The 11,272-nt window shown below is 47.4% G+C and overlaps 1 long non-coding RNA gene across 4 annotated transcripts; it reads left to right on the plus strand.

Moving 5' to 3' along the window:
- Nucleotides 1-6,256: 6,256 nt before the first annotated feature.
- On the plus strand, nt 6,257-10,967 carry LOC120976476 (uncharacterized). 4 transcript variants are annotated; one of them, XR_005772003.3, is made up of 8 exons: nt 6,257-6,683; nt 6,774-6,848; nt 6,962-7,071; nt 7,166-7,200; nt 7,887-8,040; nt 8,650-8,826; nt 9,488-9,781; nt 10,476-10,967. It is a non-coding gene; the product is annotated as an uncharacterized lncRNA (long non-coding RNA). The 4 variants fall into 4 exon arrangements; XR_005772001.3 differs by having other exon boundaries at nt 6,962-7,200; XR_005772002.3 differs by having other exon boundaries at nt 6,962-7,200; nt 9,491-9,781.
- Nucleotides 10,968-11,272: the final 305 nt, after the last annotated feature.

Consider the following 11,272-nt stretch of genomic DNA (forward strand, 5'->3'; position numbering starts at 1 on the left):
CGGCCTTGGCGAATGCCCTCGCCGCCGCGTACTCAGCACAGTAAGACGGCGACGGCGGCTGTGGAAGAGGCGGAACCTGAGATGGGTTTGAACTGCCACAAACCTCTGTTGGATCTGCAGGAGCACCACTGCCACCAGATGCATCGCCAGCACCACCGCCACCGCCATCATCACTGCCACGTGAGGTGGCCATCACCGGCGGCAAGCAGGGGCGAGAGAGGAGAGGGGAGCGGGGCGAGAGAGGAGAGGGGAGCGGGGCGAGAGACAGGACAGGGGCGCGGGGGGGACTGTCTGAACCGGACCGACCGCGCGGCGTGTTGACCGTTTTCTTTCCTAACGGCGCTGTTTGCCTGTCCGCACGCCACGTCAGCGTTTTCGCGGCCCACCTGTCGGAAAAGAGATCAAACGAGGCTAAACGGCTGTTCAGTGCTTTTTGCAACGGGTTAAGAGATTTTACGGTGTTTTTTGCAACAGATTAACGACTTGGTAGTTTCCTGCAAACCTAGCCACAAATGTGGTGGTTTCTTGCAATTGACTCTGAAGGGTTCGCTGCTGCGCTCGCAGATGTTGTGTAGCGCGCAGCACGCGCCGAGCATGACGGAGAGGTCGTCCACCTTGACCTCGGTGCGCCTCTGGAGGCAGGCCCAGCGCGCCTTGAGCCTCTGGAACGCGCCGACGGCCACGGCGCGCGCCTTTGCCACTCTTTCCGTTGAACTCATGCTGCGTCCACGTCAGGTTCTGGTGGGAGTAGGGCACCAGCATCCAGTCCGTGAGCGGGTAGCCAGCGCCGCCGACCAGGCACATGCCCTGGCCAAGGGTCTCCCCGGTAAGCTTGGGCTTGTTCATCGACCAGAGGAGGAGGGTTTGCTCGTCGGCCATGGCGCCCGGGCCGACGCAGACGTCGGTGAAGGTCCCGTCCGCGTCCACCGACGCCTGCAGGTGATGCTGTAGCAGGCCTTGCTCTTGCGCGCCGTGGCGCGGGGGTTTAAGTAGTTGATGACGTGGTGCTTGGGCGCGAACGATGGCGACGTGGGTGGCGTGGACGGCGCCCTTCCGATCCACTCCACTGAGCTCCCAGGTTGACCATGCCCTGCAGCCCAACCGACGACTCCACCACATGAAGCGCTAGCTAGCCCGCCACACAGCGAGTTCTGGCTCCTCTTAAACCATCCCGGCTCCCCCGCCCCCATCTCATTCCACAGAACAGATTCCAACAGTCTCCACTCGCACGCGTCGCGCATGCAGGCATGCAATGCGTGCGTGTCCTCGATTTTTTTTCTCGTTCTTTCTTTCTGAGGGAAATTAAGAAGAGGAGACAATGCACAGAAAAGAAAAGAAAACGATTTTATTCTAGCTAGTCTTTTGGGAGTGGGACCCCATCCATCCACCCACGGCGCTCTCCATCAATCCATCCCCGTGTCCGTCCTTGCCGCGATCCATCCCGTCCCGCCGCCGTCCTGCGTCTTCCTCGCCGCCGCTGACCTCGAAAAAGCTTGCTTTTCTTCTTCTTCTTCCCAAATTCCGGCACCCTCCGCGCGCTCGTTTTCCCAGATTCCAATTTTGGGTCGGAAGCAGCGAGCCACGGCCGTCCCTCCTCCTCTTCCAATCCACGGCCCCACCTAGTAGGCGAGGTCCCTGCCGGCGAGGCGAGCACCACGCCGGCCGTCTTTGACGTCCCAACCAACCGTCGCTCCGCCGGCCGTGTCAAAAAAAGATTAGCTTTTTCTTCCTACAACTCGACCCATCGGCCTCCCAACTCCGATCCATGCATGCATGTGCATGGACGAGCTCCCTACAAACCAGTTGCGTTGGGTCGCCGCCGGCCACGCCATGCGAGCGCCGGGGAAGCACGTATGTAAGCATGCACACCAAGCAAGGTCACGCACATGGATGCCTCCTCTCGTCCACCTCGTAGCTAGGCCAGGCCTAGGAGCCGGCCGGCGAGCGAACGAGCACGGGGCCATCAAAGACGACGCCAAGGAACCGTCGGCCATCCAGCCGCGGTCTGCCTCCTCGCCTCCGGCTTTCAATCCCCCCCAAAAAAAGATTAGCTTTTTTCTTTTATTTCGCCGATCCACGACCACGACATGTCGTCGTTTCGTTTTCAAGGCGAGACAGCCAAATCTTCTTCTTTTGAATTCTGATCCAATCGACTCGCTTGATGCGTGCGTGCGTCCTCGATCGGTTCCAAGCAAATTAAGGAGCGGAGGCGGAGCGGAGCCTTTCGCAGTCTCACTCGCCTGCGCCGGCGCCGTTCCGATGTGCTGCTCGTGGCGGCGTCGAACACCCATGCATCTTCCCTTGCACTCAAACCCAATCTCTCTCATCTCCGGCGAGATGACTCGGTTCCTCACATACCATGGCAGAGGCGGCGACGAAACATGATATGGTCAGTCCCCCCGTCGCGCTGCGAATAGTTGTTTGGTTCAGTTCTTGGGCTTGCGTTTGTGGACTGGAGCTTCTGCTTCATCTTGCCGATCGATCGACGGTGTCATGCATGCATGCAAGATGCCTCCATCGGCAAGCACACCAAGCAGGTCACGACGTCACGTACATGCATGACCAGCCGATCATGCATGGATGTGCCATCGCGTGCACATATGTATGTACGTACGTACTCATGGATGAATCTGGAATTTGTCCAGCAAGTTCATTTCCGTTATAGCTAGTACACCACCTTACTATATCTGTATGATTTTTGGGTGATCTTAATTATTCAGAGATCGAGTACAGTCTTGATGCATGCTTCATCAAGCTGCCTGCATGATGTTGTTGTTGTTGCGCTTGCTATCATGCAAGATGAGGTCATGGTCCTTCCATTACCTTACAACACATGGGCATATATAGGCCATCCCTACAAATTAAGACTAGATTGAGATGTGACTGACAGAAGAATACGATGATGCACTGCCCGTTATCAGGGGCGCGCGCCCACACACACACATGAAGATGGTAGTTTTGTCACACGTGTCGCACCTAGCCAGATGATTTCGCACCGGATAGAACTTTCTATATTGAATATGTACATTCAAGTACTCCATCCGTCCGGAATTACTTGTCATCAAAATGGATGAAAATGAATGTATCTAGAACTAAAATACATCTAGATACATCCATTTCAATGACAAGTATTTCCGGACGGAGGGAGTAGTATTATTTAACATTGGGGTACTCGTTGACCTCGTCTCCCACCGAGATCGGCGCCGCCCCACCGGCGACCACGTCTCTTCATCTCCACCGATGCCAATCTATCCGGGAGTGGGGCGGACACTAACATTCGGGAGGTAGGACCCAAATGTCATGTATCTGGTTTTGAACATGTATGTTCAGCCGAACCGTAGTAGGCACGCACGGGCTAGTTTTGAACTCGTAATATTTAACTCCATATTTAACTAGCGGCAAGGAGGGGTAGGGGCGTCGACAACTTGCTAGGTGGGCTACGACGACGGCGGGCCTGTAGTGGGTAGGGAACGGCGGCAAACACCGCCACACAAACTCAAGAAGCGGGGAGGAGGGTAGGGATGACAGTGGCTGTGTTTGTTTGGGCTTCAGTTTTGACAGATTCAGCTCTGGACTTGCTGTGCTGTCAAAACTGCTGTGCTGAGGAAACAACTGTGGCGAAGGTTAGCTGTTTGGCAATGCAGCTGTGGAAACGACTGTGGGCTGGTGAAAAGCCTGAAATGCCCTTAGAGTACCGAGATCAGTGTAACTTGTTGATTCTGTGTTAATATATTGTTTAAATGGTATTTTTTTTGCGGGTGAGTTTAAATGGTATTTTGAATGACAGGGAATGATTTGTTCTATGGTAATGCATAAAGTATTTCATAATAATAATTCTCTCACTTTCTTGCTCATATATACTCATAGAATAATATTGAGCAAAAGAATTATGTTGTCACGCAAGTCCATGCAAGTCACAATTGTTCGCACATGTAATTACAGGTCTGTACAAATACTATCCCTGCTGCGTTGCGTGTGGTGAACTGGTGAGAGACGAGACAGAGAGAGAGAGGAGTCAGCTCGGATGGATCGGGAGAGGGATGGCATACTCGTTGTAAATTGAACGAAACGGCTAGGTTAGCGGTGGGATTATCACGAAGCGCAAGCCGTTTCGTAGCCAAAGTACGCCCCCGGTCGCTTCGGCCTATAACACGTAAAACATCACGAAGCTGCTTTGGGCTGTCGCCACGAAGCTGTTCATTTTTATGTGTTTGTTCCCGTTTCAGTTTTTTCCCACGAGAAACTGGCTCCGGAAGCTGTAACAAACACAGCCAGTGGCGGGTCGGGGTTGCGGGTTGGGGAGGAGGGAGAGAGATAGCAGAAAGTAGGTTTGCGCTGGGGGTTGGGCGGGGTTTTTTGAACCACCTCTTGGCGAGTTGGCAAACTTTCTAGATCAGTGACCCCATTTCAAACTCAAATCAAATCTATAAACTCTAATTCTATCACGATGAACATGATTTGTGCATACCAATTTCAATCTGTTGTTGGAAATTATGCATGATATAGTTGCCGCCAATACATGCGATAGTAGAATAAACCCTAGAATTCGAAGATAGATGAAATATTTATTTGATTAGAATACACCCTGATGTCGTCGCCACCATCAATGACGCGCCGTCGCGATATGGTCTTTAACCTATCTACAAGTCAGCTCCGAGGTTCCCAACCCCTCACGAGGCAGAATAAAAACGCTCTCACACGGGCGCAACGCCACGGGCTCAACCGGGATTCAGTAGAAATCACACATGAATCAGATTTACCAATCATCATGCACTTGACGTCCACCATATACACAGATCACGTGGCCCGACCATTGGCCCCACAAGCTCGAAACTCACTTCCCCTCGACAAACATGGCCTCGCTATCTCCCTCTCGTTCTCAGGTTTAGTGTCGCCGTCGCGTCCCACCATAGACTCGGGAGGTGACAAATCAGGTTATAGTGCAATATATGGACATTAATTGTGCACGGTAATCCATGCATATTTTCCATGAATACTCATACACTATTTCTTCAAAATTTTGGATCTTGCTACCACTTAAACAATTTATGATATCATGTGAATAGTACTCAAAATATTGGATCTTGCTATCACTTATATTGGATATTGATTTCATGTGAAAAGTGCAGAGACTCAGAAATACCGGATCTTGCTATCACTTAAACAATTTATGATATCATTTGAGAGAATCATAGTATAACTATATTGACGATGGGGGAATCATAGAATAGTTACAATGACGACGGGAACAACTGTAGAATTATTATGATTTTATTGTGACAATTTATAGGAAATTAAGTAATTAGAGGTTAATTAATTTTAATTGTGATCAAGACAATAGTAATCATGAGGTAGCCGTCGATTGTTCGGAGGAGTTGGTTAGTTCACGAAACAGGCTCTCACCTCGCTTTATACATAAAGCACAAACCAAAGTACATGACCGAACAATACAAGAAAGTGAGAAAGCACTCTTACAGGGTAGAACCCGGGAAAAACGGATAAAATAAATGAACAGCACTACGTTGTTGAGAATCAACAACTAACACAGGTAGGCATGAATACAATGCCACAACACGATCCAGGACACCTAAACTCCATGGCAACGCCCTCAAGAGGGGAGACGACGTGAAGCGAAGGCAGGACCCATGGGTGGAGGATTTTTAGTTTCGTACTCCCTCCATTTCTATATACGAGTCTTTTAAGTACGGACTATATATATGGATATATAGACCTATTTTAGAAGGTAGATTCATTCCATTTTGCTTCATATGTAGTCCATATTGAAATATCCAAAAAGACTTATATTTAGAAAAGCAGGGAGTATATTTTTATTGAATTTGTTTTCTAGATTTTTTGTTAGATTTTTAATAGTACACCAAGAAACTAATTAGGCCAAAGCTGGTCATAGGGTTTCATAGGGTCGTGATCCTCGTGACATTAGGTGTTCATCGTCGGATCTAGAAGGTAAAGAGATGAGCGATCAGGATTGGCCGGAGGAAAAACCATCGATCCGTGGACTCGGGCCAAGGACCAATCAAGCCGTGCTTTTGTTGAAAGGTTTCGCGCTCAGGCCGAAGAGCGCGGGACTCCATCGCGGCAAAAACTCTAGTGCCCGCGCTTTCGTCCAAATGTTTCGCGCTCAAGCTTCACCACGTCTGAAAAACTGTGGCGCCCACGCGCTTTCGTCCAAGTATTTCGCGCTCGGGCCAAGACTTAATATTTTCAAATGAAAATGAGAAGAGAGATTCTAACCAACCAGCAGCAGCACCCAACCCAAACCAGCCCTCGCACACTCTGTCTTCTTCCTCCTCTCTCCCCCCCACCCAACGACCCGCCGGCAACCTCCTCTCGCCCAGCCACCGCCGGCGCCCCCCGCCCTCTCCTCCCCTCCGTAGTCTCCGCATCCAACCTCCACAGCTTTCCCTCCCCGCGCCCGAAAGCCCACGTCCACGGCAACCAATCTCTGGATCCGCATCGCAGGATGCCGCTGGATCCGGGAGCAGGGCGTCTCACCCTGCAGCCGCCGTTCGGGTCGAGCTCCGCGGCGGCGAATGCCGGTGCTCCTCTGCTTCCTCGACAACCAAGGACGCAGGCCCTGGATCCGTGCTCGCCTTCTTCCTCCACCAGCCTCGGTGCCCAACTCCCTTCACCCGCCGTCGCCGTCGCCATCGTGGACTCCCAAGGTCCCATCCGCCTCTAGTCTTTCCTATTTCGATTTTCCCCGTCGATGTGTGTGTGTGTGTGACCGATTTGCATTTTTTTATTCCAAGCAGCAGTCGAGGAGCATGAGGACCCGAGCTCGAGCGCGACCACGATGCAACGCACAAGGTCCCTGTTTCCTGCACAAGGTAACACCTCTCTCTCCCTCCGCCCACTCACTTCCTAATCTCCTCCGGTCATAAGCTTTCCGGCAATGGAGCCCGAGGCATCAAGAACCGTCCACTCACTGATGCATTTGCAGTATACAAAACACCTTGCTTGGTTGGGGAGCAGCAACATCAAGGCTGTTGAACAAACAGCAATATCAAGACGTTGAACAAATAGCAACATCAGTTGCTGATAGCGTACTGAGTTACTCACCATGAACCGTCCTCATTCTGTAACTTCTGAATGAATTCAGTCACTCACCTGATGCATTGTTCTACTTCATCTTCTTGATGCCCAGGGTGTTTCAGTACCACCGCTTGTATGACCAACGAGGTACACTCGACGTACCTGTGATATGCATCTGTATTAATATCGAGTCACATGTGAGAGCTGTTGCAAAGAAAGGATGTAGATTTCTTACTGATGTAGTACCATGGTGTCTGCACATATATCTCTCATGTTGAAAATCTGAAGATGGAAAAATAAATCATAAAGTCTCATTACCCAATGTTAAATTGAGTTGCCTAATTTCCAAATAAAAATAGCATGCAGTGCAAACATATGACTGCACATCATCTTTTGGTTCTGTCTGTATGTGCATTTTTAAAGTTTGCCTAAAACTGTGCTAAACGCATGCCCTAAGCTATGCATGCTCTTACCGTAGCTAATCTCAACCCTGTGTGCAAGCTACTGGACCTGATATCGGTTGATTCCAAGTACAAATTCAGTTACTGTATATTTATCTTTGAACCAGAATATTTATTGTGGATCTTGTTACATGGTGTGCCATGCATATGCCTTAGCACTAGTATTTCAGCATGCTTATGCCTGTGCATTTGCTAGTTTATTAGCTAGCACATGTTTTATTGAAGCGGTTTGCATAACTGTGACCAAACTAGATCAATATTATTGATTTGGTAATCTCGAAACCAATCATGTTATTGATTAGTTTGTAGCAATCAATGAACAAAATACATTTGATCCTCTTTTGACATGTGTCGGGTGTTTTCCTGATGTAGGAACAAGCTAAGGTGGTGGCTGCCGATTTGCCGCGTCAACAAGGTCTCGTTCCTCCCTGGTTTGCACAAGCTACGTCAGGCAACTGCAAACCCCGTACGACCATGGCCCACACCCCTGAAGCTTCCCCTGTCCGCAACAACTTCTGGATCAAAGGTGTCCATTCATCTCTCTGCTGTCCTAAAGCATGAAAATGTTTCTCCTCTGGACTTCTTTAGATTTATGTTGGTTTGATGATGGTGTTAGTCCAGAGATGGTGATCTAATCATATTCAAGATATCTAAATTGAATGGATGTTATTACAAAACAATCTAATATATGTAGAACAACTGACGGGAAATTTGCATCTTCATTTTGCCACTGCCACTGAATATGTTTCTTAATAATGTGGTTAATCTTTATGCATGGAGAAACAAGATCATTTGTGACTTTTGAGCAAGGTTATAATTGGTAGCTTTGAATGTATTCTGTCTGCTTTCGAGAGCAAGTTTTATTACACTTTTTATTCTTTCTTATTCTAAGAGTGGAGGTTCTGGTCATTCAAGTTTGTGTTCTGTGCTTGTTTTGTTCTGGCATGTTAATCTCATGTTTGACCACAACTGAATCTTCAATGCAAAGACTTTGTGTTCCGCTCATATAATCTCATGTTTGACCGTTCAATGCAAAGATATAATTGATGATCAATCCTATAAGTTCATTACACTAACCAACATGGTATTAATGTCGAGTCAAGAGTTGACCACTTTGCTCATCTTGTTATCTCAGGATTGTTGCTTAATCCCGGGCTGCTCTACCTTGAAGGAAAAGGGGTCCTCCTTGAGATCATATAGATGGCGCAAGGAAAATGGTAATATGGTCATTGTGGTGGGTGAGGGTGCTGGCCAAGATCTCATCGCCTAAAGCATCAATTTTGTGGACCTCACCATCCCTTCCTTGGTTTGAGTGAGTCCTTGGTCTCCCTCTCTCTCTCTCTCTCTAAGATGGTCCGGCCATCGAGCCGGGGGTGATTGTGTTGCTGGCAATCGAGAGGCTGATTTAGTGTTTGGATCTGTGGTGGCCTTCTTTTGTGATTGTGATTGTCTTTCTTGTTGATGAAATTGGTCTCTTGTAATTATATGATGAGCCCTTTTTTTGCTCTGCATGCTGTATGGTTTGGTTATGGTCCATGTTTAGTCTTGTAGGAACCTTATGCTGGGATTTTGACTTGTTAATGGCTATCAAATAAAACAAAAATGCTTACCTATTGGTGTAGTGGTTCTGTGTATTGATAGAACTGGTTGATTCTTGTACACCACTATTGTCTCTGGTGTATTTTATATATGCTTCAGAAAATATAAATCATGTGCTGGCTGATATATTCAGAGAAGAATATGCAGGATTTTGTTTGTCTCAAGAGATGAGTGAATGAAACCGTGGGCTTGACACTAACCAGTAATCTGCTATTGGGTCTAGCAAAGTTGTATTTGTTTCCAATCTGGCACCTGTTTATAGGTTTCATTTAATTGAGAGCAAATTGGCTATGTTTGAACTGAAGCTTGGTTTATCTACATTTTCTAGAAGTTTTTGATTATTTGATAGTTGATAACTCTTCTATTGCGAGCAGCAGAGGAGGATGGATCGAGGACCGTCCGTTGCGGATTCGCCGCCTCACCTGTGTCGGTCTCGTGCGTGGCTGGGGTTCTTCGCCGAGCACCAACATCGTCCATGGAGCCAGCGAGCTCACACACCTGCACCTTCAGAAGCACCACGTTAGCTACTTGAACATCAAGTGCTACGACGAGGTTGCTGGGCGCTAGCCGTGGCGTCCGACGCGTGTAATGATTGAAGGTTTTTTGGGTCAGTGCTCGTGCGACGCCGGCGCCACTGGTACTGTACGGCCTCGGCTATAGTCGTTCTGGTAATTTCCTAATTTTCTTTATACCAGCTTTCCTTGTTGCGCTTTTCTTTTGATTTTACGTTTGGGCATACATGTTACATATCCAAAATGGGTGGAATTGAAATGTTGGATATTATATCCAAACTGTAAGTTCCAATTTTTTTTGGGAGGGTGTAAGGTTAAATCTTTGATCCTAGTGGAACATATCATTTTTCAAATTGGTAATATGGTTGCTTTGTCCATGATAATGCTATAAACAGTTTGTATGGATTGGTGCTGCTGTTCATCCATCCCTACAAATATTTTGCATCCTCATTTTGCCATTGCCATTGAATATGTTTCTTAATAATGTGGTTTCTCTTTATGCATGGATAAACCCTTTATTGTATCAATTCATTTACAAGATCATTTGTGACTTTTGAGCAAAGATATAATTGATAGCTATGAATGTATTTGGTTTGCTTTTGAAAGCAAGTTTTGTTCAGTAGTTTGCACTTTTTTATTCTTTCTTCTTGTTTTGTTCTGGCATGTTAATCTCATGTTTGACCAAAACTGAATCTTCAATGCAAGGATTATGTGTTCCACTCATATAATCTCATGTTTGATCGTTCAATGCAAAGATAAAATTGATGATCGATTCTATAAGTTCATTACAATAGCCGACCTGATAGTAATGTCGAGTGAAGCACTGACCACTTTGCTCTTGTTATCTCAGGATTGTTGCTTAATCCCAGGGCTGCTCTACCTTGAAGGAAAAGGGGTCCTCCTTGAGATCATATAGATGGCGCAAGGACAATGGTCATATGGTCGTTGTGGTGGCTGAGGATGCTGGCCAAGATCTCATCGCCCAAAGCATGAAGTTTGTGGACCTCACCATCCCTTCCTCTGTTTGGGTGAGTCCTTGGTCTTCTCTCTCTGTCTCTCTCTCTGAGATGGTCCGGCCATCGAGCTGTGGGTGATTCTGGTGCTGGCAATCAAGCCGCTGATTTAGTGTTTGGATTTGTGGTGGCCTTCTTTTGTGATTGTGATTGTGCTCGTCTTTCTTGTTGATCAAATTGGTCTCTTGTAATTCTACGATGGGCCCTTTTAACTCTGCATGCTACAGGGTTTGGTTATGGTCCATGTTTATTCTTGATAGGATCCTTAGGCTGGGATTTTGACTTGTTAATGGCTATCAAATAAAACAAAATGCTTACCTATTGGTGTAGTGCTGTTGTGTATTGATAGAATTAGTTGATTCTTGGTCTTGGTTGATAGGATAGAATAAGAAGAGATATTCTCTACTTGGTCTTTTACAAGTCTTAGTGATGTGCTTTCTGTTGCCGTGGCATACTTGCGAATATGATCCCAGCCTATTGTTGGGGATCGTTGCAGAAATTAAAAAAAATTCTACGCATCACCAAGATCAATCTATGGAGTAACTAGCAACGAGAGAGAGGAGTGCAACTTCATACCTTTGAAGATCGCGGTGCGGAAGCGTTGCAAGAACGCGGATGAGGGAGTCGTACTCAT

This window comes from Aegilops tauschii, chromosome 3 (genome assembly GCF_002575655.3).
Source record: "Aegilops tauschii subsp. strangulata cultivar AL8/78 chromosome 3, Aet v6.0, whole genome shotgun sequence".
Lineage (NCBI taxonomy): Eukaryota > Viridiplantae > Streptophyta > Magnoliopsida > Poales > Poaceae > Aegilops > Aegilops tauschii.